Source organism: Hippopotamus amphibius, chromosome 14, assembly GCF_030028045.1.
Source record: "Hippopotamus amphibius kiboko isolate mHipAmp2 chromosome 14, mHipAmp2.hap2, whole genome shotgun sequence".
In the NCBI taxonomy this organism is placed as follows: Eukaryota; Metazoa; Chordata; class Mammalia; order Artiodactyla; family Hippopotamidae; genus Hippopotamus; species Hippopotamus amphibius.
The window spans coordinates 50950587-50970219 of NC_080199.1; the positions used below are offsets into that span (position 1 = coordinate 50950587).

Sequence of the window (19633 nt, forward strand, 5' to 3'; positions counted from 1 at the left end):
TTCAATGTTTTATTTTGTGTTAGCATTGTTAAAATCACTAAATGAATTTCTAACAAATCACACTAGTGGACTACAGTTGTTTTGCCCTGCAAAACATTCTGCCTGAGTAAAGCTCTCTCTGGTTTCTCAGTAACCTGAGTGAGTAGGTATTTTAAAGATAAATATGTTATGGTCGTGCTTAAAACTAGATGCAAAGAACAAAAATGACTAATTGCAGAAAACCCAAGCAACTAGAAGGCACTATACCTTCTCTCCCTCTTCCTCTCCCTCTCTGGTTATACCAATCTTTAGTCCTCCAACAAATATGCAAGCTTTGTTATATTTCTTGTTGTGTATATGTATGAGAGTGATTAATTTAGAAACAAAAAAACATAGACCTGTGTCATTTACTAATCTCATTACAAATGTGAGCCAATTGAATCTCTCCCTAAATTATAATCAGAATCAGTATAAAATTGCTCATTTATATCTCATATCCATAAAGTGCTAAAACTTCATTGTCTCAATAATGTGCATACGTAAAATATTTTTTAAATTGTTTAACCATTCAAAAAATGTGATTTTTCACCATTCAGAAAGATCATTGGCATGAAAGTTGAATTATAAGTCAATATAAATATGAATGCATTTTTTGATACTTTATAAATGGAAAGGATTGTTCTGGATATTATATTTAAATAAAAGTTTTCATAGCAGATAAAGAATAACATTATGAAACTCTAAATAGTCCATGCTCTTATCTCTATAAATAGAATTTCTAATATATCACAATTTTATATTCCATATTCTCTGTATTTTATAGAAATACATGTACACATACATATATATGTCATAATAAATGCTGGAGATACTTTTTTAAAAACTTGAGGTGAAAGCAATAGTCTTTTATACATGTCTAGATGTTTACCATTTTGTTTCTCTTTCTTCATTTTTGATGATCCAAGTTTCCCTCTGGTATCATTTACCTACTTTCCACCTGCAGTATTTCATATCGAGCAGGTCTATCGGCAAAATTTTCTCATAATTGTCAATCATTTGAGAACCTCTTTATTTCATCCTCAATCCTGAAAGATATCTTAAAAGCTTTTAAACTTAGGTTTGACAGTTCTTTTTTTTCAGAATTGTATCTATATTGTCCCGGTGTATTTGCCTTCCGTGATTTCTATTGAGAAATCCAGTGACATTTCAATCATTCTTCCCTTGTATGTACTGTTTTACTCTAGTGTTTCACTTTTGCTGCTTTCAAATTATTTCTTTATATTCTATGTTCAGCAGTTTCGTTAGATTTGTCTAGTTACTGTTTTAGATTATCCTATTGGAGTTTCACTGAGCTTTTTATGTAAGAATATAGTATATACATTTATGTCTGACACAAAATTTAGAAATGACTTCACTTTTTTTTTTTTTTTTGCTAGACAAATCTCATACTCCCCTTCATTTGAGATTCCAATAACATAAATATATTTGGATGTCAAAACTTCAGGTATGTTGCTTTTATTTTTTAATTTTGTCTCTTCTTCAGATTGGATCGTTTCTGTTGCTCTATCTTCAATTAAATTGAATGTTTCCTTTATAACTTCCATTCTACTACTATACCATTTGAATATTTTTTAAATTTCAAATATTATCTTTTAGTTATGAAATTTCCATTTTGGTATATATTTTAGGTTATATTTATTTCAATTCATTTCAAACATGTTTACCTTCATTTCATGGATTACAATTATAGTAGAATATATTTTACAGTGTTTGTCTGATAGTTTCAATATTTTATACTATCAAGATTGATTTCTCATGATTTTTTTCCTTTGAGAATTTGTTACATTTTTCTCATTCTTCACATGTTAAGTTATGTGGGATTTATTTTCTGCACATTGTACATTTTATGTTGTATAGATTTCAGCGCCTGTTATAATCCTTTTAAGAACACGATAAATCTGGTTTCATTCACACTGAATGTTTTCCATCATTTTCCATTCTACTATGGGAAATGATTCTAAATCAGTTCACTTTTAAAAATTTGTCTCTTCTATCTTGGCTCTCTCCTGCACATGTTCCAACAGGATTTAGCCTGAGGCTGTGAACATATTTAATCATCAGATTAACTACCAAACACTGTACTGTACTATTTTGGCTTATCCCAACCAAGCTCAATTCAGGGATAAGTTTGAGTTTTGTACAGGTTAACAACAGTAAATAACTGCTATAAGCCTTTTTATTTTCTAAGATGTGAAAAGAGTCAATAGGATATGCAAGAAAATATGCAAGTCACAAGAAAAAGGCAGAAAAATAAGAAAACTATATGCAAAGAATAGGAACAGCGATTCTTCAAAGTGAAAGCCTAAATGCAAACAAGTGAAACAAAGAAACATAGTAATCAGATGTGGACAAATTAAAAAGCAATGAATTACCATAAAATTAAAAAAAAATCAAACATCAAAAATTGTCAAATATGGCTAACTGTGCTCTGTTTGTAGATTGTAAATTGATGCAAGCAAAATTAATTTTTTGAAGTATAGTTGATTTACAATGTGTTAGTTTCTGCTGTATAGCAAAGTGAAATAGTTATATATAGCACCACTCTTTTTTAGATTCTATTCCCACATACGTCACTACAGAGTATTGAGTAGAGTTCCCTGTGCTATACAGTAGATTCTTATTAGCTATGTGTTTTATATATAGAAGTGTGTATATGTCAATCACAATCTCTCGATTTATCCCTTTCCCCCTTGGTAACCATAAGTTTGTTTTCTATATCTATAACTCTATTTATGTTTTCTTGAAAGAAATCTGGTAGTTAGAAGTGAATTCTTGCCTTGTGACCCAGCATTCTATTTATGAATATGTTTCTTTCAGGAAAACATATACAAGTCTGTAGTAGGACTTGAATTAGAATGGTCTGTTATCAATAATTGTTTTGTCAATTAGTTGGAAACAATTGTAATGTCCAACATGAAGAAATTTATGTAAAAAATGTCATGGATATTTAGTACAAAATACTATGATTCATTTAGAAGTGATTAACTGTCTTTTGGCATACAGATAGATTTTTAAAACATTTCTCAAAAGCACAATGGATATGTAATATGATAATATGTAATATGTAATATAATATATACTATGCACAGATAATATGTAATATATTCCTATGTAAAGGAGGATATTAGTAAAAATTTGAATCATTACTGTTACCCCTGTTGGTGACACCTGGGTATCTGACACCTCTTGATATCTCAACCACAAAAATCTTATCATTCATATTTCTTCAGTGGTTTCTTACTGAAAGCACCTGGATTTCTGTCCAAAGACTTTCTCTGATTTCATTCATGTGTATGGTTTATGCTCAGGGCAAGGCAGAAGTGAGAGTTCATCAAACCCCCAAAGCTACTGTCAAACAATAATGACTAAACATTGGAGAATACCTACTCCAGCTTCTTCTTCATTGGAAGGGACAGTTCAGCCAACTATGTTTTTTGAGATGATCCAAAGGAAAATACTTTCAATAAATGGAAAAAATATAATACTGAGCATAGATCAGTGTCATTTTTGAGAAATTTAGTGGTGGCTGTGCTCAGTAGGCCAGACGGTAGGAACTGGATATTACTAGAACTTTGCTGCCTAAGTATAAATTTGGATAATATAATTACAGACTTATAGAGCAGGTTGTAATGGAACTTAACTGTTGGCAACAAGTTGGATGTAATTATCTTAACAGGCAGCAAGCTAGATATAGTTGACAGGGACACTGACTCATAGAGATCCGTGACAATAGCTTTGAAGATAGTGGTCTTAGAACACAGAGGAACAGTGAATGAGCAAATTGTTTTACTTACACAACCCAAAAAGATGACCAGAGAGTCAGCTCCTGCAATAGAGAGTCCCAATTACCCTGCCCAATATCTGGACTTGAGCCAGTTCTTAGACCCAGAGGTCCATCTGTTGAATGGAAAGTTGTACCAACTTGAAGACTGTATATAGCATCTATTGCCCCAATCCTTTTCTAGAGTGATGTATAACCATATATCAAATTGACAGTACACTGAAGAAAAGGAGAAAAGGAATACAAACATATTTTGAGAGATGTTGCTCTCACTTGACATGATTACAGAAAAGTCAAAACACTCTCATGTAGTCACTATCAAAGTAGAAGCATATATAGAGCAAAATGATAAGTGAATGTCTTGCCTAATTCCTACTAATAATGGATCTAATGAGTGAGGACTATTCTGTGGCCATTCTTTTGTTCTCTGAATGCATACTTGTAATAGATATACATGGAAGCTGAAAATCTTACATTGGTCCCTGATAGCAGAGTCATTATGAAAGAAAAGGCTGAGTGAAAACCCATGAAACTGTCAGCCAACATAGCCAAGAAAGTAACTCAGAAACAATATCAAACTTGAGTGAACTGGTGAAGATTATTCCCAATTCCAAAGACTTAAATAATGCAGATATGATGGTCCCTATCAAGTCACAATTTAATTCCTAGTCAGGTTTCTGAAAAACCAGATAGATCACAGAATATCTACAATCATTAACTACTGGTATTTTATTAAAATAATAACAATATACTAACAACTTGGTATGTGACTCATTTTGGTAAATCAGTTCATTTTAATCTGCACCAGAAAGAAGTATCATGATTATTGTCTGTCTTTAGCCAGAGCATTGTTCAGTCTTCTATGTATTCACTAAATAATTCAAAGAGATATTAATCATCTTTATGTGGTATAGAACATGACACTATGTAAATATAATGTGTTGTTGACATTTCCTCATAATATTATAGTTAGTTTGGATCATCTGAGAAACAGATACCAAAATAGGATTCAATGTAATATATTGGGGAAACTCATGTGACAGCAAAAAAGAAAGGCAGCCAAGGGAGGGCAGGAGAGCTGTGGGAAGGCATTGCAGTCTGTGAAGATTTCAGTAAGGAGACTGGATAGTCTCACACTGTAGTGTAGTTCTAGGAAAGTTTTGTCTGGAACATTTGGGTATAGTTGATCCAAAGTCTCACAATAGGCTTTTCATATCCAGTAGGTATGGCCTGCTATTCTTAGTTATTGGTGGAGAATTGTGTGTGGGAAGTACAACCTCAGAAAGAATGTGTTGATGGATTCAGAATGCAACAACTATGACTGTCTATCAAAAACTTTCCCTTAGCAGCAAATCTGAGTGGTGTATTTTTGTGACTACTGCATTAGTGTATATTAATGTGTTTCTTTGACTTTGTACATGCTCATTTCTCTATTATAACATCATACATAATCCTCTTTGTCTGAAACTCTGCTTATTTTTGAAAACCAAAGTTAAGTATCACTTTTCTGGGGATGAAGTATTTTAGAAAGGGTATATGCATAGTAATCAGCCTACTTCAGACTTGATTCTTGTTGAAAGTTGTGTTATCTAGCACTATTTCTAACCTCAATCTATCTTATATATAGCATACAGTTATCATACTATATTTAAATTTATAAACTTATCAAAGTCCTTTGACATTTTTGAATGCCCATAATCAAATACTTTTATTCAAATCCATATGTTTAATTCCTAGGGATCACTTTTTTTTGAAATTTCAGTAGTTTTTTAATGATACAAATGAACTTATTTACAAAACAGAAACAGACTTAGAGAATGAACCTATGGCCACCAGGGGGAAGAGGGAGGGGGAGGAATAGTTAGGGAGTTTGGGATTGACACGTACCCACCACCATATCTAAAATGGATAAGCAACAAGGACCTACTCTATAATATAGGGAAGTCTGCTCAATATTATGTAATGAGCTAAATGGGAAAATAATTTGAAAAAGAATAGCTACATGTATATGTATAACTGAATCACTTTGCTGTATACCTGAAACTAACACATTGTTAATCAACTATACTCCAACATAAAACAGAAAATTAAAAACAAAAACTGGTTGCATTAAAAAAAGGTTTTTTTTTTCATCTTCCATCCACATATGAAATTGTCAAATATGTTTTTTAATCTTTATTGGAGTATAATTGCTTTACAGTATTGTTGTGTCAGTTTCTGCTGTACAACAAAGTGAAAGAACCACATGTATACATATATCCCCATATTCCCTCCTTCTTGAGCCTCCCTCCCAACCTCCCTATTCCACCCCTTTAAATCTTCACAAAGCATCAAGCTGGTCTCCCTGTGCTCTGTAGCAGTTTCCCACTAGCCACCCATTTTATATTTGGCAGCATGTATATGTCGATGCCACTCTCTCACCACGTCCCAGCTTCCCCTCCCCACCGGTGTCCTCAAGTCCACTCTCCACGTCTGCATCTCTATTCCTACCCTGTCGCTAGGTTCATCAGTACCATTTTTCTAGACTCCATATATTTGTGTTAGCATACGATATTTGTTTTTCTCTTTCTGGCTTACTTCACTCTGTATGACAGACTCTAGGCCCATCCACCTCACTACGAATAGCTCAATTTCATCCCTTTTTATGGCTGAGTAATATACCATTGTATATATGTGCCACATCTTCCTTATCCATTCATCTGTCAGTGGACATTTAGGTTGCTTCCATGTCCTGGCTATTGTAAATAATGCTGCAATGAACATTGTGGTACATATATCTTTTTGAATCATGGTTTTCTCTGGGTATATGCCCAGTAGTTGGATTGCTGGGTCATATGGTAGTTCTGTTTTTAGTTTTTTAAGGAATCTTCATAATATTTTCCAAAGTGGCTGTATCAATTTACATTCCCACCAGCAGTGCAAGAGGGTTCCCTTTTCTCCACATCCTCTCCATCATTTATTGTTTCTAGATTTTTTTGATAATGGCCATTCTGACTGGTGTGAGATGATACCTCATTGTGGTTTTGATTTGCATTTCTCTAATGATTAGTGATGTTGAGCATCTTTTCATGTGTCTGTTGGCCATCTGTATGTCTTCCTTGGAGAAATGTCTATTTAGGTCTTCTGCCCATTTTTGGTTTGGGTTGTTTGTTTTTATTGATATTGAGCTGCATGAGCTGCTTATGTATTTTGGAGATTAATCATTTGTCAGTAGCTTTATTTACAAATATTTTTTCCCATTCTGAGGGTTGTCTTTTTGTCTTGTTTATGGTTTCCTTTGCTGTGCAAAAACTTTTAAGTTTCATTAGGTCCCATTTGTTTATTTTTGTTTTTATTTCCATTATTCTGGGAGGTGGGTCAAGAAGGATCTTGCTATGATTTATGTCATAGAGGGTTCTGCCTATGTTTTCCTCTAAGACTTTTATATTGTCCGATCTTACATTTAGGTATTTAATCCATTTTAAGTTTATTTTTGTGTATGGTGTTAGGTAGTGTTCTACTTTCATTCTTTTACATGTAGCTGTCCAATTTTCCCAGCACCATCTATTGAAGATGCTGTCTTTTCCACGCTGTATGTTCGTTCTTTCTTTCTTTCTTTCTTTCTTTCTTTCTTTCTTTCTTTCTTTCTTTCTTTCTTTCTTTCTTTCTTTTTAAAGCTCTTTATTGGAATATAATTGCTTTACATTCTTGTACCAGTTTTTGAGGTGCAACAAAGTGAATCAGCTGTATTTATACATATATCCCTATATCCCCTCCCCCATCCCCGCAACTCCTTCCCAACCTCCCTATCCTGGCCCTCTAAGGCATCACCCATCACCCAATTTATCTCCCTATGTTACGCAGCAACTTCCCACTAGCTATCTATTTTACATTTGGTAGTGTATATACATCAATTCTACTCTCTCACTTTGTCCCAGATTCCCCTTCAACCCCCCGAATCGTGTGTCCTCAAGTCTGTTCTCTACATCTGCATCTTCATTCCTGCCCTGTCACTGTGTTCATTAGTATCATTTTTTTTTTAATTCCATATATATGAGTTTGTGTACATTATTTTCCTCTTTCTGGCCTACTTTGCTCTGTATGACAGTCTCTAGGTCTATCCACCTCATTACATATAGCTCAATGTCATTCCTTTTTATGACTGATTAATATTCCATTGTATATATGTACCACATCTTCTTTATGCATTCATCTGTTTGTGGGCATTTAGGTTGTTTCCATGTCCTGGCTATTATAAATACTGCTGCAATGAACATTATGGTACATGTTTATTTTTGGATTATGGTTTTCTTAGGGTATATGCCCAGGAGTGGGATTACTGGGTCATATGGTAGTTCCATTTTCAGTTTTTCAAGGAACCTCCAAACTGTTTTCCACAGTGGCTGTACCAACTTAAGTTCTTACCTCCTTTGTCATATATTAGGTGACCATATGTGGGTGGGTTTATCTCTGGGCTTTCCATCCTATACCATTGATCTGTATTTCTGTTTTTGTGCCACTACCATATTGTCTTGATTACTGTAACTTTGTCATATTGCCTGAAAACAGGGAGCCTTATTCCTCTGGCCCCATTTTTCTTTCTCAAGATTGCTTTGGCTATTCAGGAACTTTTGTGTTCCCACACAAATTGTAAAATATTTTGTTCTAATTCTGTGAAGAATGCCATTGGTAATTTGAGAGGGATTGCATTGAATCTTTAGATTGCTTTGGGTAGTATAGTCATTTTCACAATGTTTATTCTTCTAATCCAAGAACATGGTATATTTCTCCAACTGCTCATGTCATCTTTGATTTCTTCCATCGGTGTTTTATAGTTTTCTGAATACAAGTCTTTTGTATCCTTAGGTAGATTTATGCCTAGGTATTTTATTCTTTTCGTTGTGATGGTAAAGGGGATTGTTTCCTTAATTTCTCTTTCTGATTTTTAATTGTTAGTGTGTGGGAATGCAAGAGATTTCTGTGCATTAATTTTGTACCCTGCAACTTTTCCAAATTCATTGATTAACTCAAGTAGTTTTCTGGTGGCATCTTTAGGATTTTCTGTGTATAGTATCATATCATCTGACAACAGTGACAGTTTTAATTCTTCTTTTCCAATTCATATCCATTTATTTCTTTTCCTTCACTGATTGTTGTGGCTGGAACTTCCAAAACTATATTGAATAATGGTAGTGGTGAGAGTGGTCATCCATTTCTTGTTCCTGATATTAGCAGAAATGCTTTCAGATTTTCACCATTGAGAATAATGTTTGTTGTGGGTTTATCACATATGGCCATCATTAAGTTGAGGTAGGTTCCCTCTATGCCCATTTTCTGGAGAGTTTTTATCATAAATCGGTGTTGAATTTTGTCAAAAGCTTTTTCTGCATCTATTGAGATGATCATGTGGTTTTTATCCTTCAATTTGTTAATATGGTGTATCACATTGGTTGATTTGTGTATATTGAAGAATCCTTGCATTCCAGGGATAAACCCCACTTGTTCATGGTGTATGATCCTTTTAATGTGTTGTTGGATTCTGTTTGCTAGTATTTTGTTGAGGATTTTTCCATCTATGTTTATCAGTAATATTGATCTGTACTTTTTTTTTTATGATATCTTTGTCTGCTTTTGGGATCAGGGTGATCATGGCCTCGTAGAAGGAATTTGGGAGTGCTCCTCTCTCTGCAATTGTTTGGAAGAGTTTGAGAAGAATAGGTGTTATCTCTTCTCTGAATGTTTGATAGAATTCACCTGTGAAGTCAATTGGTCCTGGACTTTTGTTTGTTGGAAATTTTATTTTATTTTTTAAATATATGGAACACTTCACCAATTTGCGTGTCATCCTTGCACAGGGGCCATGCTAATCTTCTCTGTTGTTGGAAGATTTTTTATTACAGTTTCAATTTCATTACCTGTGATAGGTCTGTTTATATTTTTCAGTTCTTCCTGATTCAGTCTTGTGAAATTGTACCTTTCCAAGAATTTGTCCATTTCTTCAAGATTGTCCATTTTATTGGCATATAGTTTTTTTTTATAGTAGTCTCTTATAATCCTTTGTATTTCTTCAGTGTCAGTTGTGATTTCTCCTTTTTCATTTCTAATTTTACTGATTTGTGTCCTCTCCCTTTTTTTCTTGATGATTCTGGTTAAAGGTTTATCAATTTTGTTTTTCTTCTAAAAGAACCAACTTTTAGTTTTATTAATCTTTGCTATTGTTTTCTTCGTTTCTACTACATTTATTTCTGCTCTGATCTGTATGATTTATTTCCTTCTACTCATTTTGGATTTTCTTTGTTCTTCTTTCTCTATCTGTTTCAGGTGTATGGCTAAATAATTTACTTGAGATTTTTCTTGTTTCTCGATGTGAGATTGAATTGCTATAAACTTCCCTCTTAGAACTGCTTTTGCTGCATTGCATAGGTTTTAATCATCGTGTTTTCATTGTCATTTATTTCTATGTATTTTTTATTTTCTCCTTTGATTTCTTCAGTGATCAGTTGGTTATTTAGTAGTGCATTGTTTAACCTCCATGTGTTTGTGTCTTTTACATTTTTTTTTTTTTTTCTGTAGTTGATTTCTAATCGCATAGCATTGTGGTCAGAAAAGACGCTTCATATGATTTCAATTTTCTTGAATTTTCCAAGAGCTGGTTTGTGACCCAAGATGTGATCTATCCTGGAGAATGTTCCATGTACTCTTGAGAAGAAAGTGTATTCTGCCACTTTTGGGAGGAATGTCCCATAAATATCAATTAAATCTATCTGGTCTATTGTGTCATTTAAAGCGTGTTTTTCCCTGTTTATTTTCTGTTTGGATGATCCGTCCATTGGTGTAAGTGGGGTGTTAAAGTCCCCTACTATTATTGTGTTACTGTCAATTTCTGCTTTTATGGCTGTTAGTATTTGCCTTATGTATTGAGGTGCTCCTATGTTGGGTGCATAAATATTTATATCTTCTTCTTAGATTGATCCTTTGATCACTATTAGTGTCCTTCCTTATCTCTTCTAACAGTCTTTATTTTAAAGTCTATTTTATCTGATATGAACATTGCTACTCCAGCTTTTTTTTTTTTTTTTTTGATTTCCATTTTCACGTAATATCTTTTTCCATCCTTTCACTTTCAGTCTGTGTGTGTCCCTAGGTCTGAAATGGGTCTCTTGTAGACAACATAGGTGTGGGTCTTGTTTTTGTATCCATTCAGCCAATCTGTCTTTTGTTTGGAGCATTTAATCCACTTAAATTCAATGTTACTGATGATTTGTATGTTCCTATTACCATTTTCTTAATTGTGTTGGGTTTGTTTTTGTGGGTCTTTTTCTTCTCTTGTGTTTCCCTCCTAGAGAATTTGCTTTAGCATTTGCTGTAAAGCTGGTTTGGTGGTGCTGAATTCTCTTAGCTGTTGCTTGTCTGCAAAGCTTTTGATTTTTCCATCAAATCTTAATGAGATCCTTGCTGGGTAGAATAATCTTGGTTGTAGGTTTTTCTCTTTCATCACTTTAGGTATATCCTGCCACTCCCTTCTGGCCTGTAGAGTTTGCAGAAAAATCAGCTGATAACCTTATACAGTTTCCTTTGTATGCTATTTTTTGCTTTTCCCTTGCTACTTTTAATATTTTTGTCTTTGAATTTATTTTTTGTTAATTTGACTAATATGTATCTTGGTGTGTTTCTTCTAGAATTAATCCTGTATGGGACTCTCCATGCTTTCTGGTCTTGGGAGACTATTTCTGTTCCCATGTTAGGGAAGTTTTCCACTATAATATCTTCAAATATTTTCTCAGACTCCTCCTTTTTCTCTTCTTCTTCTGGGACCCCTATAATTTGAATGTTAGTGCATTTAGTGTTGTCCCAGAGGTCTCTAAGATTGTCCTCAAATCTTCATTCTTTTTTCTTTATTCTTTTCCTTGGCATTTATTTCCACCATTCTATATTCCATCTCACTTAATCATTCTTCTGCCTCAGTTATTCTGTTATTAATAATTCCCAGTGTATTTTTCATTTCAGTTATTCTGTTGTTTATCTCTGATTGCTTGTTCCTTAGTTCTTCTATATCTTTGCTAAACATTTCTTGTATTTTCTTGATTCTATTTCCGAGATTCCTGATCATCTTTACTATCATTACTGTGAATTCTTTTTCAGCTGGGTTGCCTATTTCCTCTTCATTCATTTGGTCTTGTGTGTTTTTACCTTGTTCCTTCATCTGTGACATATTTTTTTGTTGTCTCATTTTTCCCCCTCCTTTGGATGGGTGGGTTGTGTTCCTGTCCCACTGGGTGTTTGGCTTTAGGTTTCAAGCACTGGAGTTTGTTGGCTGTTGTGTAGAGCTGGGTCTTGTTGCTAAGGTGAGAACCTCTAGGAGATCTCACTCTGATGAATATTCCCTGGGATCTGGGGTTCCCTGTTAGTCCAAAATTTTGGATTCACAGTTCCCACCTCAGGAGACCAGGCCTGACCCCAGGCTTGTGAATCAAGAACCCACAAGTGGTGTGGAGCAGGAAAAGGAAAAAAAAAAAGGAACAAATAAAAGTAGCAGAGCAGCAGAATAATAGCAAGATAAAATTACCATAAGAATAGGAAACTTATAGATGTGTTAGAAAAAATTTTTAAAAATAGATGGAGCAACGACTGGAAAGTAAAACAACTGCAATAGCCAAAGTGAGGTGGCAAAAAGAAAAAAGGGAGAAAGAAAACCAAAGCCAGAAAAGGCCTTAGCTGTGGGGTTGGGGCTTAGGCAAGGGTAGAGGTTAGGCAGTGGGCAGGGCCTATGATTAGAAAAGGCCCTGGGGGCAATGGGGAATGGGGCTTAGGCCCAATGAGGGAGAAGGGCCCAGGAATGCCTCTGGCCCTGGGGGCAAAGGATCAGGTCCATATACCCAGGAGGCTCCCTGGGCACAAGTTGGTGGGAGAAATGATGGGCACTTCCCCCAGTCCTCTGATCTCAGAGGGTCCCTCCCCATTGGCCTCTCTTCTTCTCCACCCCTTCCCTCCTATTCCCCTAGAACCCTCACAGCTGGAGGGGGTCCTGGAAGACAGGAGACCAGACTCTGACACCCAACAGGCTTCTCAGGGCCAACTGGGCTAGGGAAACACCTAGGGCACTTCCCCAGATCTTCCAATCTCATAGGATCCCTGTCTGCCTCTCTTCCTCCCCACCTCCAACTCACCTAGATCCCAAGCAGCTGGAGAGGGCCCTGGAGTGTGAAGGACCAGGTCTGTGAGCCCAGCAGGCTTCCCAGGGTTAGTGGGCAGGGAAAATACCTTTCCCACCTCCCTTGATCCTCCAATCCCAGAGGGTCCCCTCCCAAGCCCTCCTCTCCTCTTCTCCCCTGCTTTCCTCTTACACCCCTAGGACCAGTGTGACCTAGACGGGCCCTTGTAGGACTGAAGATCAGGCATGGGAGCAAAACAGTCTTCCCAGTGTGAAGTGGGTAGGGAGATTTCCTGCAGCATCTACCCTGATCCTCCAGTCCCACAAGGTCCCCCCCACCACTGTCTGCCTCTCTTCCACTTCCCCTCTCCTCCCTCCCTCCCATGCCTGTAGGATCCATGCAGCTGAAGAGGGCCCTAGAGAATGAGGGACCAGTCTCGGGAGCCCTGCAGGCCTGCCAGGCCCAAGTGGGCAAGGGAAAGGGCCTCTGCACCTCCCTGGGTCCCTTGATCCTGGGACATCCCAACACTGGTCTGCCTCTCTTCCTCTTCCCCTGCCATGTTTCTATGCCCCTAGGACCAACACATCTCAGAGGGGGCCCTGGAGAGATGGAGAACATGCCTGGGAACCCAGCAGTCTTCTCAGGCCAGTGGGCAGCAGAAATACCTTCCACTCTTCCCCTGATCCTCTGATCCTAGAGGGTCCCTCCCCTCTTCTGCCTTTCTTCTTCTTCCCCCACCACTTCCCTCCCTAGGACCAATGACCCAGAGGGGCCCTTTAAAGGTGGAGGACCAGCCCAAAAGGAATACCTGGTGGCCCCTCCCTTATTCTTCCAGTCTTGATAAGTCCCTTCCAACACCCATTGTTGGCCACTTTTCCTCTTTCCCCTTCCCTCTCCCTCCTACACCCCAGGACCCATGCACCTGAGGGGGCCCAGAAGAGTGAAGGACCAGGCCCATGAGCCCAGTCAGCTTTCTCAGCTGAGTGGGCAGGGGAAATGCCCTCTTACCTCCCCAGTCCTGTGATCTCAAAGGCACCCCCCACCACTCCACCTCTCCATTTGTTCACCCCTCCTCCCTCCCTCCTACACCCCTAGGAACCAGGTGGTCTGAGGACGCCTCTGGGTGTGGAGGACCACTCTGGGGAGCCCAGCAGGCTCCCAGGCCCAGGAGCCCAGCAGGCCTCCTGGCCAACTGGGCAAGAGAAACCCAGATGCAGTCCACTGGTACCCCTAGACCCCAAGGTTCTCTCCAGGCAGGAACCTCCCTCTTCACCCAGCCACCCCACCAGGGGCACTTGTCCTATCTGGCTTCCACTTCTCCAACCCCCCCGACTTCCTCTACATCCTACCTCATTCCTCAGGGGTTCCTCTGGTCTCCTTGGTCCTCAGGTCCCCCACCAGCTTCTAGCAACTGATCTTGTGGGGAGATGTGAACTCCTTGCCTTCCCACGCTGCCATCTTGACCCCACTCCCCACTTTTTAGAAAGAATATTTTTTGAAATAAAGTGTGAAAATAAAATAATAAATTAATATAAATAACTCTCTTTTTGTTTCTTTCCATTGTACAATATTGATAATAGTGATTAGACATTATAAGACAACATGCTATATAGATTCTCAGCAACTGATTTTTTTTCTGCCTTTTCTTGCCTGACTACTCCAGGTAAATATAGAAACTTCTATAAAACTGTACTGTATCATTATTATATGTTATATGACTTTTGTTTACATTTATCTTCCTGTTAAGCCAAGGTGTAGATAACAGATACCATTGTATTCCATTTGTATTTTTTATTATCAAAATTACAAACATATAATGTTTATGGTAGAACAAAACAATTGTTATAGAATTCTTTCTCCATTTGGGCTATAATCCAGATTTTCAAGGTGTTTTCATAAAATTTTATTTAATTTAATCACATAGACAGCAAATTATTACCTACCTTTATTTAATAAAAAGTTAGATTTTCATCAATATTAAATAATTTGCCAGGAACACAGAGACAGTAATTTGCTGGTCCCCAAATTATTTTTGCATTATGTTTAAATTAAATTGTCAACTTTTGCACCTGCTATTCTCTCTGAAAAGCAGAAACTTCTTGGGGGATAAAGAAACTATCAGATAGAAAGTGTGATAAATTAGAGATTGTTTCAAGAATACAAATATGGAAGTATCTCTTTCAATAATAAAAGTTTATAGAAATATTAAATTAGCAGGCCTATAACCTTGATGCATATTTATACAAAAATCCTCGACAGAATATTAGCAAAACAAATCCAACAGTACATAAAAAGGATTATACACCATGATCCAGTTTGCTTATTCCATTGTCACAAGGATAGTTCAACATAGTCAAATCAAACAATATAATATACCACATGATCAAAAGGAATTATGAAAATAATATCATCTCAATAGACACAAAGAAAAACATTTGACACAAGTCAACCTTCATTCACAGTAAAACTCTAATTAAAGTGGATATAGAGGGAAGATATTGGACATAATAAAGACAAACCCACAATCAGCATAATGCTCATGCTCAGTGAAAAGCTGAAAACCTTCTTGCTGAATTCAGGAATAAGACAAAGATGCTCACTCTCACTGCTTCTATTTAACATTGTATTGGAAGTCCTAGCCACAGCAACCAGATAAGGAAAAATTAAAGGTAGCCAAGTTGAAAGAAAGAGGTAAAACTGTCACTATTTGCAGATAACATAAAATTCTATGCAGTGAACCCTAAAGTCTGGGAAGTAAATCATCTATGAGGAGAAAAACAAAACAAAACAGAAAAACAAAATTGTAAGAACTAATAAATTAATTCAGCAAGTAGCAGGATACAAGATCAATATACATAAATATGTTGTGTTTCTATATACTAATAATGAAGTATCAAATATGGTAAAAAAAAAAAAAACTCACTTAAAATCCCTTAAGAAAATACCTAAATAACCTAGGAATAAACTTAGTCAAGGACAGGGAATATTAACTGGAGAGTGCTCTCATGGTGGCCTCTATTGGAGTCTAAGACCTGGCTTCGCCCCACTGCCTGCAACTGCCAGTGCTGGGTGCCTCATACCAAACTACAAACAAGACAGGAACACAAACCCACCCATTAGCAAACAGACTACCTAAAGTCATAGGAAGCTCACAGATATCCTAAGACACACCACCTGACACTGTCCAGCTCATCAGAGGGGAAAGACTCAGATCCAACCACCAAAACACAGGCACCAGTCCCTCCTGTCAGGAAGCCTACTCAAGACACGGGACTGACACCACCACAGGGGGCATCAGAGAACAGAAGCAAGAGGAATTACAACTAGGCAGTGTAGGGAAAGGAGATCTCAAATACTGTAAATTGCACAGAATGAGAAAACAGAGAAACACCTTGCAGGGAAAGGAGCAAGATAAAAACCCACAAGGACATTAAGTAAAGAGGAAATAGGAAAATTGCCTGAAAAAATTCAGAGTAATGATAGTAAAGATGATCCAAAGTCTCAAAAACAAAATAGAGAAAATACAAGAAACATTTAACAAGGACCTAGAAGAACTAAAGAGCAAATAAACAGTAATGAAAAACAAATAACTGATATTGAAAATACTCTAGATGGAATTAACAGCAGAATAACTGAGGCAGAAGAACAAGTTAGTGAGCTGGAAGATAGAATGGTGGAAATAACTGTCACAGAGAAGAAGAAAGAATAAAGAATGAAAAGAATGGAAGACAGTCTCAGAGACCTCGGAGACAACATTAAGTGCACCAACATTCAAATCATAGGCATCCCAGAAGAAGAAGAAAAAAAGAAAGGGTCTGAGAAAATATTTGAAGACATTATATTCAAAAACTTCCCCAACATGGGAAAGGAAATAGTCTATCAAGTCCAAGAAGTGCAGAGTTCCTTTAACAATTGTGTTGGGTCTTCATTTCAGCACATGGGTTTTCTTTAGTTGTGGTGATCGGAGGCTACTCTGTGTGGGCTTCTCATTGTGGTGGCTTTTCTTGTTGTGGAACATGGGCTCTAGGCACATGGGCTTCATTAGCTGTGGCACAAGGGCTCAATAGTTGTGATTTGAGGGCTGTAGAGTGCAGGCTCAGTAGTTGTGGCTCACATTTAGTTGCTCTGTGGCATGTGGGATTCTCCTGTACCAGGACTTGAATCTGTATCCCCTGCATAGGCAGGTGGATTCTTAACCACTGTGCCACCAGGGAAGTCCCCAAAACTTAAGAGCTTTTGCACAGAAAAGAAACCATAAACAAGACAAGAAGACAACCCTCAGAATTGGAGAAAATATTCACCAGCAAAGCAACTGACAAAGGATTAATCTCCAAAATATACAAGTAGCTCATGCAGCTCAATATCCAAATAACAAACAACCCAATTCAAAAATGGGTGGAAGACCTAAATAGACATTTCTCCAAAGAAAACATACAGATGGCCAGCAGACATATGACAAGATCCTCAACATCACTAAATCATTATGGAAATGCAAATCAAAGCCACAATGAGGTATCACCTCACACAGATCAGAAGAGCCATCATCAAAAAAATCTAGAAACAATAAATGTGGAGAGGGTGTGGAGAAAAGGGAACCCTCCTGCACTGTTGGTAGGAATGTACATTGCTACAGCCACTGTGGAAAACAGTATGGAGGTTCCATAAAAAAACTAAAAATACAAATACCATATGCCCCAGAATTCCCACTACTGGGCATATACCCTAAGAAAACCATAATTCAAAAAGATACATGTACCACAATGTTCATTGCAGCTCTATTTACAGTAGCCAGGACATGAAAGCAACCAAAATGCACATCAACTAATGAATGGATAAAGAAGGTGTGACACATATATACAATGGAATATTACTCAGCCATAAGAAGGAATGAAACTGAATTATTTGTAGTAAGGTGGATGGACCTAGAGTCTGTCATACAGAGTGAAGTAAGTCAGAAAGAGAAAAGCAAACACCGTATGCTAACTCATATATATGAAATCTATAAAAATGGTAATAATGAACCCAGTGACAGGGCAAGAATAATGATGCAGATGTAGATTATGGAGTTGAGGACACTGTGCATGGGGAGGGGAAGCTGGGACAAAGTGAGAGAGTAGCATGACATATACACACTACTAAAAGTAAAATAGATAGCTAGTGGGAATATGTTGCATAACACAAGGAGATAAACTACAAGATTGGTGATGACCTAGAGGGGTGGGTAGGGAGGGTGGGAGGGAGGTTCAAGAGGGAGGCAATATGGGGTTATATGTATAAATACAGCTGATTTACTTTGTTGTACAGAAGAAACTGGCACAACAGTGCAAAGCAATTTTACTCCAATATATATCTAGAAAAAATAAAAAAAGAAAAAGAAAAAAGAAAAAGAAAAAAAAAAAAAACTTGAGGTGAAAAACTGAAAAACCTGTACATGATACCTATAAAGCATTGATAAAGGAAACTGAGGATGAATCATTAAATAGAAAGATATCCCTTGCTCTTGGATTGGAAGGATTAATATTTTTAAAATGGTCATACTATCCAAAGCAATCTACAGATTTAATGCAATCTCTATCAAAATAACCATGACATTTTTTACAAAACTAGAATAAACAACCTTAAAATTTATATGCAATCATAAAAGACCCCAAATTTCCAAAGAAGTCCTGAGAGAAAAAGAACGATGCTGGAGCTGTAACCCTCTCAGACTTCAGACTATACTTCTAAGCTGCAGTAATCAAAATAGTATGTTACTGGCACAAAAACAGATGTGTAGTTCAATGGAACAGAATAGAGAGCCCAGAAATAAATCCATGCATTTATGGTCAATAAATATATGACAAACCAGGCAAGAATATACAATGGAGAAAAGATAGTCTCTTGAACAAGTGGTACTGGACAACCACATATAAAACAACAAGATTAGAACACTTGCTCACACCACATACAAAAATAAACTGAAAATGGTTTAAGGACCTCTCAGCTCATACTTGTCAGAATGACTGTTATCAAAAAGTCTCCAAATAGATTTTGGAGAGGATTTGGAGAAAGCAGAACCATTATAAGCTGTGGGAATGTAAATCCACTAAATCCACTATGGAAAACAGTATGGAAGTTACTTTAAAAAATAAAAATAGAACTACCATATAATCCAGTATTCCATTTCTGGGTATATATCTGGAAAAAATGAAAATAATAATTCAAAATGACATATGCACACCCATGTTGATAGCAGTACTATTTACAGTAGTCAAGATATGGAAGCAATCCAAGTGTCCATCAACAAACTATTGGATTATGAAGATGTGGTATATTTATATATATATATATACAATGGAATATTACTCAGCAATAAAAGAAGAATGAAATACAGACATTTTCAACAATGTGGATGGACCTAGAGAACATTATGCTTAGTGAAATAAATCACATAGAAAAAGACAAATACTGTATGTTATCACTTATATGTGCAATCTAAAAACAATATTATAAATGAACGTATATGCAAAACAGAAACAGACTCACAGATATAGAAAACTTGTGGTTACCAAATGGGAGAGAGTAGGAGGGTGGGACAAAATAGGGGTATGGAATTAACAAACTACTATGTGTAAAATAGATAAGCAACAAGGACATACTGTATCACACAGTTTATAATGAAATAAAATCAGCAAAAATACCA

General features: G+C 36.6%; 1 non-coding gene across 1 annotated transcript; it reads right to left on the minus strand.

The window, feature by feature from the left end:
• Positions 1-9609: 9609 nt before the first annotated feature.
• LOC130836043 (U6 spliceosomal RNA) lies at positions 9610-9718 on the minus strand. Its single transcript, XR_009049106.1, has one exon. It is a non-coding gene; the product is annotated as a U6 spliceosomal RNA (small nuclear RNA).
• Between the last annotated feature and the right edge of the window lie 9915 nt (positions 9719-19633).